At 41.5% G+C, this 16,901-nt stretch overlaps 1 protein-coding gene and 1 long non-coding RNA gene across 2 annotated transcripts in view; one reads left to right on the top strand and one right to left on the bottom strand.

Moving 5' to 3' along the window:
• Spock1 (SPARC/osteonectin, cwcv and kazal like domains proteoglycan 1) overlaps window positions 1-16,901 on the top strand; it is a 570,527-nt gene that overhangs the window by 493,657 nt on the left and 59,969 nt on the right. The window lies entirely within an intron of this gene.
• LOC111817083 lies at window positions 7,606-8,942 on the bottom strand. The gene is made up of 3 exons (XR_002821354.1): window positions 8,885-8,942; window positions 8,580-8,648; window positions 7,606-7,685 (listed from the first exon to the last, which is right to left on the bottom strand). It is a non-coding gene; the product is annotated as an uncharacterized LOC111817083 (long non-coding RNA).

Consider the following 16,901-nt stretch of genomic DNA (forward strand, 5'->3'; position numbering starts at 1 on the left):
ATATATCACAGATATTTTTCTTTCAGGCAGTGGCTTGTGTTTTGGTCCTTAATAAAACTTTAATTTTAGAGAAATCCAATTTACCTATTTTTTTCTTTCATGTATCTTGCTGTTGGTATTGTATCTAAAAATCCATCACCAAACTCATGGTTTTTTTCTTGACATTCTATAGTTTCACAGTTGACATTTAAGTCATCATCCATTTTTGAGTTAAATTGTGGAAATTATTTTTTTTCTTTTATAACTCCAATTTATCTTTTATTTATTTTTAACTTGATTTTATTTTATTTTGAAGAGTAAAAGCAAAAGCAAAAGCAAATAGCAGAAAAAAAGATAGAAGCAGGATAACATACAACAATATATAGACTACAGATTTTCAAACAAAAATAGTAAATTAACAATAGTTGTTATATTATCTATTTTTATCTTCAAATCTGTTGCCCAGATTAACAGATATAGTAGTGCAAGATAGGAAAAATAATTGAATATTACTGCATGTTTTCAATAAACCTTAATTATTTGGGGGGATTTGATTTACTTTTTAAATGTTTTTAATTAATTTATTGAGAAACAAATAGTAATGAGACAGTTTCAAAAATGATTAGTAGGACAGTTTCAATAATCAATACATTGCATATTGTTGTCTTCATAGTGGTTATTCATAGTATATGATGCAGACATGATATCCTGTTCAATATGGCTTTACTTTTTATACCTCATTTTTATACATTTGTGCTGGATGGTTAAGACCAAGATAAAACAAGACCTATATAACAAGAAACATAACTTTTATATGTGACAAGGTCAGTCAAATCCTCTCAGGATTTATCCTGAAAACCTCTACCTCAGTTTGCACATCCTTTGTCAGTGTCAGCCATGTGGATGAGTCATGGCCATTGCTTGACCAATTTGCTGTCTGTGAAAGCCTGAGAGAATGTTCTTTCTCCATGTGACTTTCCTTAGACATACTTTACATCATCAATCACTTTCCTCTGTGGCCGCATAATCTCCTTGATCAGAAAATTTGGGTGAGTTACAGGATTCTCACCCAGCCTAATTATATAGGTTGATACCTGTGAACTAAGAAAGTGCACTGAAGATAGCAATGTGTAATACTAGGGTCATACTTAGAATGTTTGTCATTCTGTACTTCTAAATACGTACTGCTTGTCATGTCATACCAATTACTGCTATACTATCTCTCAAGTAAATGTTTCTTTAAAAAAAGGGTAATAAATGAAAATAATGCTGTACATGGTTAGATTTCTAAATAATTGTTTATTCCTATTTTTAATTATTTTTTTATTTTTAAATTTTTTTCTTCACATTCTGTAGGGATTTAAATTTTAATATTTCAATACTTGAGGGAAATACCTGTTCCATGCTATGTCTAAGATGTTTGATATTCAGACTGATAGTGAAGTTAAGCTCAACTGCCTATGTTATAGGGTAGTAATGTCATTAAGCTTCTCTTCTGGAGGGTTAACAACTTAAGTTTGCAGACCAAAAATTAGAGAAAAAGAAGGGCTGCAAGAACAGCCAACATTTTGGCCCTAGCTTTTCAAGGTCAATGAGGACTCAGGACATAGGAGAACCTGTACTGAAACTGTAAATTATAAGGTCTCTGTTTAAGTTTATTCTTTTTCATTTGGACATCCAATTGTTCCAGAACCACATATTGAAAAGACCAGCCTTTGTCCTTTGAATTGACTGTGTACCTTTTAACAAGTCCGCTTACTGCATTGTGTGGACCCATATGTCAGTCTTTTATTCCATTATATTAATCTATCCATTTTTTGTGACCATGTCACACTATCCAAATTATTACAACCTCATAGTAAACCTAGAAATCTGGTAGCAGAAGCCTTCCTACTTTCTTTTACATATTTTAAAGAAGGGTGAAAAACCCAGAATGATACCGAATTTCAAAAAAGATTATAGAAAATTATCAATGATTATTATTTGCATATTGTTATCTTCAAAGTAGTTGCTTGGATTACAAGATTTAGGCATGCAAAATTGATCAAACAACATAAGCACAAACCATTCCTTTCAATTACTAATAGAAATTAGTTATATATATATATCCCTTCTTTATTCCTTTCTCTCACCCTAGTTGTTCTTTCATTTTGAGCAGTTTCCCTTTCACAATATATATTCTATATTTTGGGTCTTACTTACCTTTTCAGGTTCTTGCACTAGAGACAACATAATATTGACACATGGGAGTGTAATTTAGTCTCTTATGAGTATGATCTCTAGTGATATCCATTCACCTATAAAAGACTCGAGTATATCCTCTCACAGCTGAGTAATATTTCATTGTATTAAAATACCACATCTTTTTTTTTATCTATTCCTCAGTTGACGGGCATTTGGATTATTTCCAAGATTAAGCTAACACAAATTGTCCTACTGTAAACGTGGATGCACACATATCACTGTGGTTTAATGTTTTAATTTTTCTGGGAAAATACTCAGAAGTAGAATACCTGGGTTGAACAGGACTTCTAATTCTGGTTTGCTAAGGACTCTTCACACTGATTTCCACAGTGGTTGTGCTGCTGTAGCAGTCTACACTATAGAGGAGAAGAGGTCCTTTTTTCCCACTGCCCCATCAACATTTGTCATTGGTTGATTTCTTTTTGTTGTTGTTGTTGTATATGTTTTAAAATTTATTTATTTATTTGGTACAGGATCTCACTATGTAGCTTGGTCTTATAATGATCCTCCCATTTCAGCCTGTCCAGCATTGGGATTACAGATATGTGGCAACACACCTGGTTTCAGTGGCTGCCTTGGTGCAGGGCCAGCATGACATGCTGTACTGGGGATCAAATCTGGGTCCTTGTGCTTGCCAGGCAGCCGCTTAGACTGCCTAGCTATATCGCTGGGCCTTTTTTGTCTTTTTGAGACAGGATCTCACTATGCAGCTCAGGGTGGCCTTCAGCTCATTTTTGTAGCCCAAGCTGGTCTCAGACTCACAACAGTGCTCCTGCCTCAGCTTCCTGAGTACCAGGATCACAGGTGTGCACCATCATGCTTGGCTTTGGTTGATTTTTTGATGATAGCCATCCTTGCTTAGATCAGATAGAATCTCATTGTTGTTTTAATTTGCAGTGAATGAACAATGATATTGAACATTTTTTCATATATTTCTTTGCCATTTGAATTTCTTCATCTGTGAAATGTGTATTCATCTCAGATACCCACTTTTTGATTCGGTCTTTGAATTTGGCAGCCCTGATTTTTTTTTTTTTTCAAATCTTTGTATTTTCTAGGTGGAATTCCTTAGGGATAGTTGGCAAATTTTTTTTCCCAGCTGGTGAGTTTTCTTTTCACTCTGTTGGTGATTTCTTTTGATGTGCAAGAATTTTTTTATTAAGATGAGATCCCAGCTGTTGATTCTTTGAAGACCAGCAGCCAGTGTGGGAAGAAGCAACCAGGGACTAGGCAACAAGCTCCTACTTTAATTTTCTTCTTTCTTTATTTTACTTTATTTATTTATTTATTTATTTATTTATTTATTTATTTTTTGAGACAGGGTCTCACTATGTAGTTTAGTCTGGCCTCACACTCACAGCAATCCTGCTGCCTCAGCCTCCTGAGAGCTGGTATTATAGGCATGATTCATCACATCCTACTTTTTTCAGCATCATACTCTCAGAAGTACAATATAAAATATTTTCAAAAACAAAATATGTTTAGTCCTCAGCCTATTTGCCTAGTATTTGTCTTTGTTTGGGTGATTTAGTGATAGCCACGTTATGTAGTGGACCTTCTTTTATCCTTTGGTGACTGCTTGGAAGGACAGTGGTGACAACTGCCAAGGCTCCTAACTGCATCTGCAGATGGGTATGTGATCATTGCTATGGGCCATAGCACATCAATATCTCACACGAGGTGATAAATACCAGTGGTTCCCAAAAGACAGCTGACTCCTAGTCCTAATGATTAATCTGAAAAGTTTCTTTTCAGTTCTTTCCAACAATCAATCATTTTGTTGTTCTTAACAACAAAAATAAAGAGATTTGGTATGAATGGGGGCTCAAACTTGAATGAGGGTGAGGTCAAGTTATTTATTTCACACAGAAATACAAAAGGCAATTTATGAAATAGGTTCTGCTAAAGCTGTAAACTTCTGTGAGTCCCTTTTTGTTCTGATGATTTCTAGCACACTGGGAATTGGTTGATGTCTCAAGAGGCATTCATTTCCTGTGCATTTTATAGGTCAATATTTGCAGAATTTTTTCCTACCTGCCTTCTCTTGTTCTCAGATTTACTTGGAGATTTTCCCTACTGTTTGTCTCCTCTCTGCAAGATATATGCACGCATTATAGTGAATTTTCTAGCCACAGTGCAGTCCTGGGGCAAGGGGCTGTATGCCCAGCACAGACTGGCAGCAGATGGAACTCATCAGGATGCATCAGAACAGGGGTCTGAGCCCTCATGAAGTGCTAGCTTCCTGTTAATGCTGTCCTGCCTGCCTCTCTGGGTTTCTGGGTGGGCCCGCTTAGGCTGGAAGCAGATCGGTGCTGAAGATCCTTTTAATTCCAGGCTCAGAGCCCAGTATGTTGGCATAGCCATCCAGTGGGCACTAGACAGCTGTTGGACACAGGCAGAGCAAGGAATCAAGTGCAGGAAGAATGGGATGACAGAAGCCCAACTGAGAATCCGATGTGCATGACAGCCCTGCATTAACCTTCTGCAAGCTCTCCTGGAAGGCAGTCTTGGCATCCCCAGCCCAGCAGCTGGTTTTATTACTCTTCAAAGTGTGGGAACAATGAATGGGTTACCTGTGGGCATATTTGATCCTAGCCTAGCCAGAGGGCAGCTGGCATAGAAGGGAACCATATCCAAGTGGAGAGCCAACCACCAGTACCCTGTGGATACCCAGCATTGCCCCAGGTGCCAGGGATGTTCCCTCCAACTGTGCTGTCCTGTTTTTTCCTGCAGAGCTTGCAACTGAAGTGGCTCAGCAGCAGCTCCCAAAAGCTCAGGGTTTATAAACCAATGCATGCTGAGGGCTTTAATGCCTGGGCTGCTTTTCCCTCTAGCCTGTCATTAGCAAAGATTGTCTGCTGATTCTGTTGGCCCTGTCCACAGGACAATGGAATCTGATTTGTAGCTACTCTGGGTTTGGGATAAAGAGCAAAAACGTAACAGATGAGAGTTTGTAATCTGACTTTCAATTTTCCAATTTGTATATTCTACAAAAGCTAGCATACAAGATGGGATAATAGGAGAAAGTATTGAAGTTCAAATACTTAGTGTATCATCAGCATGGGCATGATGTTGAGGTCCTCAATGATCCCGATCCATGATTTTTTGTGCACACACTGCTCATGCTTACACCTGTCCTCCAAGGCTTTCAGTCTAAGCAGACTGTCTTTGTTGCAGAGAAAGCATGTATGGCAGGCAGCAAAGCAGAGTCATGAAGAGTTTGGCTTCTAGATTTAGGCATCTGTGTTCAGTGCAGAAGTCTACCAGGTACGTGATTTCTAGTAAATCCTTTACCTAAATTCGTATCTCCATTGGAGAATGGACAAATAACTACCAGTGCCTCCTCATGAAGTTGTTTTAAAATAAAGCACTAGTAGTGGAACTTGGGTATAACATCATTTTAAATATTATTACTACCAGTACCATCACTATCATCTATATTTGTAGTAATGGGACGACAACCACATCATTTCCATGCTGTGTCATCAATGTCTTGTGTTAAATCAAAATCAAAAAACCCTTCTTTCTCCCTAAAATATGCAGGACATATTTAAGGATGCAAATATGCAGTTCTTTGCTGCGAAGGAGTTCTTATCTTCTAGGGTCGAATATTCTTACATTTAGTGAACTTCAAAATATAAAATTAAGCAATGCAAGATGTGATTTATAAAGGCAAGGGAACCAAAGTGGCAGTGCTCAGCTGACCATAAGTAATCCTGAAACACAGGTCCTTGGCTCAGATTGTTGTCAATCTGTGTTACCAAAATACTGTTTCCATGGAAGTGCAAAAGAACCAGAGCAGACAAAAAAGCACAAGGAGTCCACTACAAAGCTCCTCAAGGTTCTTTTGTTCTGGCATTACATTATTGTCCCTCCCCTCTCCTGTTCTCTCTCTCTCTCTCTCTCTCTCTCTCTCTCTCTCTCTCTCTCATCTCTCATCTCTCATCTCTCATCTCTCATCTCTCAATTGTATCCTCACCTTTCTCCCCATTGCATTAAAACCTTAGCATTGGGACCAGGGAGATGGCTCAGTGGAATAAGCACTTCCTTGGCAAGTGCAAGGGCCTGAGTTCAATCCCCAGTTCTGAAAAAAAAAAAAAAAAAACAAAAACAAACCTTAGCACCGAGATTTCTGCAGGAGTGAAAGAAAGGGGGAAGAAAATGTGTTTAGTGCTCTGTTCTCTTCCTAGGTTTGGTTCTGACATTGCCATCTCCCTACATCTTCTCACCTAATGCCAGCATCTTGTATCCAAGGAAATTCCACAGGACCTGGGAGTAGGGGTGGGGTTAGAGGTCCAGATTTTCCTTGAGACAAAGTAATGTGTTTACTCCATAAATCCCAGAGTTTGGCCTGAAGTATGGATCTTGAATAGCTTCTTATACTATGTTGCCCTCCATACCAGGAAAGGGAACTTAGTGGAAATTTCGTGCTGCAACCCTGATCTGAAAGCTTCTGCCTAATTGTCCCCCATCACAAGCCCGCAAGAGAGTGCTCCATCCCCAGGCAAGAGCGTACATCTCCACTTACTACTTTCCCAAAGATAGTTTTTTTATTCTATGACAAATCTGATGTGGCCTCTGCCAGCAATCCCTATTTTTACAGTCATTAAAATATGTAAATACAGACACTGGTAACATTCAGCCAATGTTAATGCTACTGGTACCTCCGGGTCACCTCTCCATGTTCACCTCGCCTTGGCTCCAAACATCAGGCATAGGTAATTGGACTTTCTGAGAGTTCCTTTTTCTCTCTATTTGCATTGTACAGCTCCAGAAACTTCTTTTAGCCCAGGGATTCTGTGAATTCAAGGGGCAGAGGCCATCCCAGAGAAATCTATAAATGAGACCCAGAGAGGCCATGAGTGCTGATTTTGCGCTTCCCTTGTTTCATTTGGAGGGACAGTGGTTATACAATCCCTGATGCTAAACCATTGTGATGTAACGACAGAGCTGCTGTTATTATAAGCAAAACAGAAGGGAATCCATAGAATATTTATTGAGCACCTGCTCTGAGGCAGCTGTTGTTCTAGGTGCTGGGACTGTGGCCATGAAGAATACAGGAGAAAGCCTCGGCTTATGGAGGGTGACACCAGCCAGTAGAGTATGTGCTGCATGCATTCAGTCTACTCATATAGTAGCTAGGCACGTGGCAGTGGGGCTCTGATTACGTGCCTACATGGCCTGGTACCTATTGCGATGTCCTTTCTCAGTGAAGTCTTGACCAGAAGTAGGGGCTTCAGATCCTGCCACAAGGAAGATGGGGCTCCTGCCTTTCTTCCTAAACAGTGTAGAAAGATGCCTCGAGGCAAGTATACCTTTGGAAGTCAGCTTTATTTTTCATTGTCTATGGCAAAAAGAGCTTAAGCCTCTAATTGCTGCTATCAGAGCCAGAGCACCTGCTGGTTCTAGCGGCTGCCTCCATTAGCAAGATGTGTCTCTCCCAGGGCTGCCAGGCTGGTAATCTGAAAAGGAAATAACTTGTGGTTGGGGGGTGGATGGGACTCATTGTTGCTAACTGCTCACCGTGTCTATCACTGTCTCACTTCTCCTCTTGAGGAGAGAAATCAATAGCATTTTAAACGCCTTGCTAAGTAAGTGTTTATGAAGCAGGTTCCCAGGGGACCCAGCCCAGGGGCAGCTCTGGAGGAAATGCCAGTGCAGAGAAAGCCTTGGAGGTCAGGGGCCTCTTCCCACTCCATTCTTGCCTTCTTGCCCTCTGAACCATTGCCCCAGGCCACAGCTCTGTGAGTGGATAAAATTAATTGGCACATATGTGAGGTTGAAAGGAATAATATTCCTTCCTTTGCCCACTTCTGTGCTGTTCCTCTGGGCAGCGCATGAGGGATGGACACCTCATCCCCACCCTCAGAGAGCACCTGTTTAAGGAACATAGACATGCCTGGAAAGTTCCACCATATGTCCCGATGGAGGAGGGCAGGGACAGCCTTGGAGGACAGAGGGGCCAATGGGGGGGGGTGAGCCAGGATTCCCAATCAGTGGGCCCAGAAGCTCCTCCTTGCCCACAATCTGCTTATCCAAGAGCTGCTCATGGGAGTAGGTTTAAAGGCCTAGGCAGGGCAGAGAAACCTTGGGTTGCCTGTGTGCAATCTGCCCCTGCTCAAGGCTAATTTCTACGTTGGGTTAACAACAGCATGAGATACTGTGGGCCAGAGAGGGAACCCAATAGATGTTAGCTCCTTTCCCCTGAATAGGGCAAACCGTGCCGAACCTGAGTATGGCTTTGCCTATTCCTCTACCAGGGCAGTTTCCTATGCAGCTCCCCCTTCTCACACACTTGCCCTGTGATGCCTCCTCCCAGATTGCCCCTTCTGTTGGCTTCCAACTCTTTTACTTACTGGGAGCTGCAGGAGGCTATCACCATCTCTGTCATCTTCCTTGGTTTTTCTCCAATATGGCACTTTGGTCTCAGAGATTGAATTTAAGGAGAGAAAAAAAATGAAACTATGCTCTATTCTGGCCACTGGTTTCTTGGCCCTCACCACCCTTGTTGGCTCATCCGGGCATGGATGGAGCTGGATTGGGTGGTCCCTGGGTACTGTGTGGTGAGGAATTGCTAGTAGACACAGGACCCACCCCAGGGACCCAACTTGAGCCAGGCACCCTCATAACTCCAAGGCCTACTAAGAGTCTGTGTACTTACCTCATATGACTGGGAACATGTGAGCACATGACAACCTCAGGATCATGCTCTATTCCTGGGGTTATAGGCACTGGAAGCCTCATCCTCAGAGGATGCTGAACTTTGAAGTGCTGCAGCCACTGGCCCAAAGTCAATGTTGTCCCTGGTCATGGTTGGCTCCTTCTGCACATGCAGCCTCTGGCAGGTACACTGTGCTCCCCAGCTGCCATTTTTTTTTTTTTTTTTGTGGAACCAGGGATTGAACTCAGGCCCTTGTGCTTGCCAGGGAAGCACTTATTCTACTGAGCCATTTCCCTGGCCCCCTGCCCTTTTCTTCTGCATAAACAGACCCTCCTGACAGAGCTGTATCAGCTCTTATGCCTGTGCCTTTCCTGGGGTTCTCAGCTCAGACTGACCCTCCCACAGCCAGGAGAGCCTCACTCCAGTCCTGCAGCAGCGTGTTACTAGGCTGTTCGCCTTTTCCCTCTCCTCCTTCAGGCAGAGGGAGAGAAAAAAGCACAGATACCAGCAGGAATGGTGCTAATTTGGCCTGATTTAAATTCAGGTGCTGACTTGTGGCAAGCCTGTGTGCTCCAGCTTCAAGGCTGGGGGAGCTGTTTGTGGTTTCCCTTGTAGGGAAGGCACATGTGTGACAGGAGACTCAGGTGGTGGAAAAGCCCCAGCAGCTGAGTGTGCTTATCCTGTCCCCACCCTTAGAGACTGTGCAGGCCTGCACCTGGGCCCTCTCAACCACTTGCACATGCCCTTCTGTGCTCATTGGCTTTCATCATGGGCAGCCTTTGATGCCTAGAAAGGACATCCACTGTATTTCTTGGCTAGTATGCATGCCGCCCCCACCCCAGATGACAGGTCCACAGCTTCCTTTCTCAACCACTGACTTGTCATCCCCATGTGGCTCTATGGACTGAGTATTTCTTCAACCACAACCTACTCATTTGATGAGGCTGGTTACATCTCTGTCTCCTCTTAGCTTTGTGACTGGATAAAGCATTTCACCTGTTGGAACCAACCTCAGTTCTCTCAGATGTAAAATGGATATAATGATAATGCTTAGTCTAGGGGAGGATACCTGCTAATATTTCATGTAGGCATGGAATACAGTAAGTGTGCAGTCGTGTTCCGGTTGTTTTCAGTACTCACTGACAGCGGCTGATGGGGATTTGCAGTCTTCCTGTGGGGACCCCACACTCTTGGTCCACTGTGGAGTATTGTGAGAAGTTGCCTGAGGTCATCTTAATAAAGTTCCTACACTAGGTCTGATGCCTGCTGTGTACTCACCCATAATCCCAACAGCAATAGAGATTGTCTCTCAGTTCTGAGAAGGGCATCTGACTCCATTCTTCATCCTGCACTAAAAAGCCTTGTTTCTTCTGTTTCTCTCCTATGACACATGATTCTTGGTATCAGGGACCTATCATGTACCAGGCCCTGAAATACACATACCTAATCAGTCTTCCAGTGAGAGAAATTGTGGTACATTGATAAGGACGTTCTCTGAGTGTGTGCTTGGGCAACCACTATGCTAGAAGAATGGAAATAATACTGAGAAATAGTTCTCTACTTGCACAGAGCTTAAGTACAATGGTAAACATAGTCACGGCACAATTACAAAGCACAGTACCTGATCACTAGTGTGATAAGTGTGTTAGGAGAAGCCCTAGAAGTCAAGTATAAAGGACCCTTGAGAGAGAATGAAGAGCAGTTTCAATTGACCTTTTTAGGTGGCATCAAGGAAGAAGCGCTTCCCTTAGAAGTGACATCTGATCTGAGTGATATGGGAAAGAAACTCCCAGCCTGAAAGATATCTGGGATGAGTTCATGGTTTCTAAAATTGAAGAATGAATTTTAGGAACAATGGAGGTTAAGAGTAGACTATATTTATTGAGGTAAAGAAAGCTTCTGTTCAAGAGAGGAAAAAGAAGGGGACCCAAGTGGATTGCCAAAGGAACCTGTGTTTTCTAGGGAGTTTTTTAGAGCAAACCCATAAGGGGAGGTGAGTCCAAGGTAGGAACCCTAGGAACTCACTAGATGGGCATGAGGTGGGACAAAACTATGATTGACCAATAAGACTGCAAACCTAATTGCTTAGGTAAAAGTGTTTAAATCAGGATCGAATGGGGGAAGGGAGTCACATAGCAAGGGGGCATGAATCCAAAACAAGGACTTGGTCTGTAGGGGATTGGGGTAGTGACTCTTTCTGGCTTCTTCAAGGTGATAGTCATATTTTTAGAATATAGATCTCTGATGATTATCCTTAGGGAGGTATGTGGGTATATTTGTTTGATCTTTTGTCTTGAGTCTGGCCCACAGTGAGAGTGTCTGTCCCTCTCTCGGTTGCAAGATACCATGTCTTCCATACTGAGTGCTTCCAGGGCCTAGTCCTGTCTGATTGCCTATAATACTTTTATCTAACTCAGGTGCCTACAACATGAGGTTTTAAAGATCAGTGGGATTAACACAGTTGAGGGGTTGAGGGAAAGGGAGGCCCTTTCATGAATCTGAGTGCTATAAGACATCTTGCAGAGTAGGGGACAGTGGGTCTGACATCCAGGAGGGCAGTGAGGACAGGGCTCCTAGCATACTATCAATGAGAAGGCAGACAAACTCAGATACATGGCAGGCACAACTCCTGCCCCAGACCAGTGTCCTCTGTGCTGCCCAGTGTTGGTGGACACTGGCTCCACAGTATTCTGTTCTCCCTGGCCTCGCCCCTACTCCAGGCCAAAGCACACTGTCCCTGAAGACCCCTCTCTGTCAGAGCAATGGTTGTTCCTGCTGCCTCATACCACATAACTGTCAACCCCTTGAGGGACTTCACAGTTCCTGACCCTCTGGGTTCTTAGTGAATCTTCAGCAGTCCTGCCAGGCCAACCCTAGATAGCCCTCTGTGGCTGTTCCTAGCCCTTTACCCCAGACTTGGTATACCAAAGCAGGGAGGACTAAGCCCCTGGGTGCCAGCTATGCCTTCTCAGGAATAGGAAAAATGAGTCCCTGAACCTTTGATGAGCCTCCGTCTTCCTCTTTCCTGTTGCTGTCCCCTTCCACTTATTCTGGCATTGGCCATCTCGAGCACTTCCTAAATAGCACACTTCTTTGTTTATTGTACACAACACACCACCCACATATTTTCCCAGCTCACTTATTCCTGCCATGCCAGTCCTGAGGCTAAGTCCTGTGCTACTTTCTCAGACATCATTCCTCAAGACCTCTTATTAAAATTTGGGAGTGCCGAACCTCCTTTCTCTTTGCCTAGGTGGCTGGAGGAAGGAGAGGCAGCATTGATGATTCTGATTCCTGCTTCCCTGTCCTTCTCACTGATGCTGTCCTTTCCTGCACAGGACCACTTCCCTGCTCCTGTTCATTAAGGACATCTTAGGCCTTTTGCAGCAGCATGGCCTGTCCACTTCCTGATGGCAGCAGCCGCACATAAGCTTTCCTGCTGTTCTCCCCTCCTCGCCTGCACCCTAGTCTTACATGAGACATTAAAACCACTACTTCTGGAATATCATGTGCTGCTTTTGGCATCCTCCTCCTCACTCAACTCATTCTCTTGAACTTGATTTGACTCTTGCTTACATTGCTCACAAACCTTCCCTTTGGCAACCTAGAAAACCACCCTAACCTAATGAACTTCTCTTCTGGGAGGAACCACTGTTTTTTAAAAAATACTTTTAAATTGTTGATTAAGACATATTACTCATCCACATTACAGGGACTGATACTCAGTGCAGTATGTCTACCCTTGGTATGCGCACTGAGCCAATCCAGCCTTCTTTCATCCACCCCCAAACACACCCTTCCCAAGTGCTGGTTGTCACTCCTCTGTACACAGGCCAGCATTTCTTTTTAGTTTCTACATGTGAGAGATAACACACAGTAGTACCATGCTTGTCTTTTAGTGTCTGGATTAATATTTTATATAATGTGCTTGAGTTCCATCCACTTTGCAGCAAATGACAAGATTTCATTCTTGCTCTAGCTGAAGAATACCCCATCACGTACATTTAGCAGTTTCTTTTTCCATTCACGTTTGATGAGCACTTAGGCTGATATAAATCAGTCGGCATGGGCATCCAGGTTTCTTTCTGGAATGCTCATTTTATTTCCTTTGGTTAGATACTCAGAAGTAGAATAGCTGGTTTATATGAGAAATCTAGTTTTAGTTTTCTGAGTTTCCTTGATACTATTCTCTATAATGGCTGTATTGTGCAGAAAGAACCAAAAAATTAACAATAGAAAAATATTCTATTCTCCCCTGCCCTCCCCTCCCCTCCTTTCTCTTCTCTTCCTATGTAAGAAATGGGAAGATTATCTCAATAGATACTTTATAAAAGAAGAAATACAAACAGGCAACTAACATATGAAAAAAAATACTCATTCTCCTTAGCCACCGGGGAAATGCTAATCATAACCCTGCTAGAATGGCTGTCACCAAACAAACAAGAAATAACAAATTCTGGTGAGAATGTGGATGAAAAGGGTTCTTAAACACTCTTGGTGGGAATGTTTATCCTTAGTTAGGGGATCTTATTTGTATTCACTGCTACTCAGCAAACATTTATTGAGCTTATCGGTTGATCAAAGGTTTTTAGTGTGTCTGATGAGTTAGATGTGCAGAAAGCTAGATGTACCGATGTACAGAAATAATGGTCATCTTAGTCGTAGGATACACTGGTATATTTTCATATGTTCTGACATACTATTTGATAGTTCACAAACAAGGTCTATACTCTATCCATTTGCTAATTGTTCTTTCTAATGTCCTTTTAACCACCCACTTAATTCCTGCCCTTAAGATTATAATAAAAGGAATTTTTCTGGCTAAGATTAGGCTTTGTGTATTTGATATTAACCCCTACATGGAATCTATTCCTTAAAAAATAGGAGTCTGCCGATTCTTAACATTTGTGCAGTGGAAGCTACCACTATATTGTGTGTAATACAGTGAAATCTTTCACAGGGAATCACTTTGAAATGAGACCCAAAACACAATCCTTCTTATAATTATGCCATGTATAATTTACAAGGAAGAATGTGCTTGCATGATTCTAGGGGAAACGCTTACAAAACAAAATTCTTCATTACTGTTACATATTATAATTTTTTTTTGAAAAAAAGCTCTGTGGGAAGAATTAGAATTAAAAAGATAGTAGCTGCCAGGCTTTCCAATTAGGGAGTATTTACATCTAGAGAAATGGCGTAATTACATTTTCTGACTTCAAAGTCAGTTATGTAGCTGTGAGAAGTAGTATGAGACCCAGTGAATTGCACATTGACCTAGCTGAGGCAGAAATAGCTGTAGTGTGACAGGGAGAATTCTGCTCCTGAAAGAAGAGACCGGGGTTGGGGCAGCCTGGCCCCGATGTTTACTAAGTGGAAAGCACTGATCAGTTTCTTACCCTCCAAAATCAGGGCTACTGTGCAGTAAAAAACAAGCGAGCAAATATACACAGTCCCATGAGAGGAAAAGAGGCTATTGTCAATTTTACTTGCAAAGCTTATGATATCTTTAACATTATTAAACATGTGGGACATATTAATTGTTTGAACACAGAGAAAAAAATATGGAATTTATGGTTCTTTTAAATACAAATCCAGGATTACTTTGTAGGTAGTGCTTGAAAGTCTGCTTATTTTTCACCTTAAGATAGATAGCAAAATTCTTCCAAATCAGGATTTTGAGGACCTGATTTTGGTGGCTAGTACATAGCATTCTGTTATATAAAGTATTAAATCATTTTATAGGATTACATTGCTTGTATTCATTTTGGCTATTCTAAATGCATCTTTCATTACCATTTTATTCATAAATGAATACATTTTTGGTAAGATAAACAGCTAAAATGAAATTATAGGTCAAAGATAATTTTAGGTATTTTGGTCCATCCAACCACCAGATCCATCCTGTCAACCTATTTGCCAAACTGTTCTAGCAAGTGCCCCACAAGTCATTCACCAGTATCCAAAGATTTTCATAAATGTTCCCTATATGTTAGGCCTTCCAAAATTGATTTCATTTTATTTATTTATTTATTTATTTATTTATTTATTTTTGGTGGTACTAGGGATTTGACTCAGGACCTTGTGCTTGCCAGACAAGCACTTATTCCACTGAGCTATCTCCCTGCCCCCCCATTTTCATTTTAATTAGCTTTCAATTCTCAGTGAAGTTGGACATTTTATCTCATTTGTTTAGCAAGCTGTAGTTCCTTTGTAAATAATGCTTGTGTCCTTGGTACTTAGAGGACATGGTAAGTGTCCCTCATTAATGGTTCAGTACAATGTGTTAGGTCATCTTGGATCAGAACTTTTAACTTGTCATTTGTCCAAAAATAAATGTTTATTGAATAAAAATTAAATGAATCATAATGCACTAGTTGGATGGCCATAGGGCCAAGTGTTAATGACTATTTTCCCTAGGAATGGAAGAACATCAGTTTATCTAATCTATTTTTTAAAGTGCCAAATGGTTTTAGACTAAAAGACAGGATTTTATAAGGCACTGTGTTAACCTGTTGGAGAAAGTCCTTCAGAACACAAGTCCATCTTGTGGGACTGTGTATGTTTGTTCATGCAATCTGTCTGTCTCTGTGTCTGTCTGTCTGTCTGTGTCTGTCTGTCTGTCTGTCTGTCTGTCTCTCTCTCTCTCTCTCTAATGATTGGGTACAGGGTCTCACTATGGAGATTGGGCTCATAGTGATCCTCCTGTTTTCAGCCTCCTTAGGGCTGAGATTACAGACATGTGCCACCATGCCTGGTCTCAGTGGCCAGCTCAGCATGCCTGGTGTTGGGGCTGGCATCCCATGGGATCCTGGGAATTGAACCCCAGTCCCTGCACTTGCCTAAGCAGGTACTTAGTCTGCTGAGCTATTTGGCCAGCTGGGTGTATATTTGACCCATAGAAAGTATCCATGGCCTTATATACTAGCAGACTGTTGTATCAGTCAAAATGATGATTGATTCATTCATATTTAATAATATCTTATGCCATTGTCAGTAGTAAAGTAATAGTAATAAAGGGTTAACATTAAGGAGGTGTAGCTGGTTAGTTATGACAGTAGATGGGGCAGGTGGCTTTTCCATGAACAAACTTACCAGTCTAGATTGGTTTGTATCTTAGTTTCACAGATCTGAAACTTAATTGAATTTTTACATTATGACAAGCTCAGTCTCCCAAGGATGAGATCACATTGGCTTTGTTCTCAAGAGACTACTGTCAAAACTAAAACCAATGTGCTTTATCAAGTCTATAGTACTGTCAGATAGATGAGAACACTCACGTCATGGGTCAACTCTTCTGTCCCTCTGGGGATTTCTGTCAGAGCTAGATTATAATGCGTGCTCATTAAATGAGCAAAGAATTGGAAAAAAAGGCCTTAGTTGGTCACAAGAGGACAACTCTCCCAAAGTAGTTTGCTAAACTACTTTGGGGAACAGTTTGACTTACAAGATTAGTCTTACTGGCATGGTGTGACCTCCACGGACTTGAATCCCATCTCCATTAGAGACATCATCTTTGATGGGCCCTGCCATTACTTGCCCATTAAGTTTTCCTTTACTTCTTAGCACTGTACTGACTAATTCCATTTCTTACTGACATATCATATGTCTGGTTGTATCAGTGTCTTTAAACTGGCCTTTCAGTTACCAGCAAGTCTTGCTCTTATTCCTGGCTGGAGGTTCTGTGAGAGATTTTGCATATGTCCACTTTTATATTCTGTCATTTATTTTCTGGAACCCAACCTATTTTCCAGAGAGCCTTTGAGTATATGAGTACATGAAACATATAAGCTTTACAGCTCTATCTACCCTATTTCCACATGTGAAAATTTCCTCTCTCAAGCAGTGAGGTAAGATATGAAACTGACCCTCAAGAAGGACAATCTAACAATATAGAAGTTATCTCTTTGTGTCTTCAGGGACCTGGAAGCTACTTTATGTGTTTCTTGCTGTTCAGAGAGGCTAAGTAATGCATTTATAGACATACTCAAAGCCACCAGCCTCATATTGCCATGCC

The sequence above is a fragment of the Octodon degus genome, unplaced genomic scaffold, assembly GCF_000260255.1.
Source record: "Octodon degus isolate 3935 unplaced genomic scaffold, OctDeg1.0 scaffold00048, whole genome shotgun sequence".
Classification (NCBI taxonomy): Eukaryota; Metazoa; Chordata; class Mammalia; order Rodentia; family Octodontidae; genus Octodon; species Octodon degus.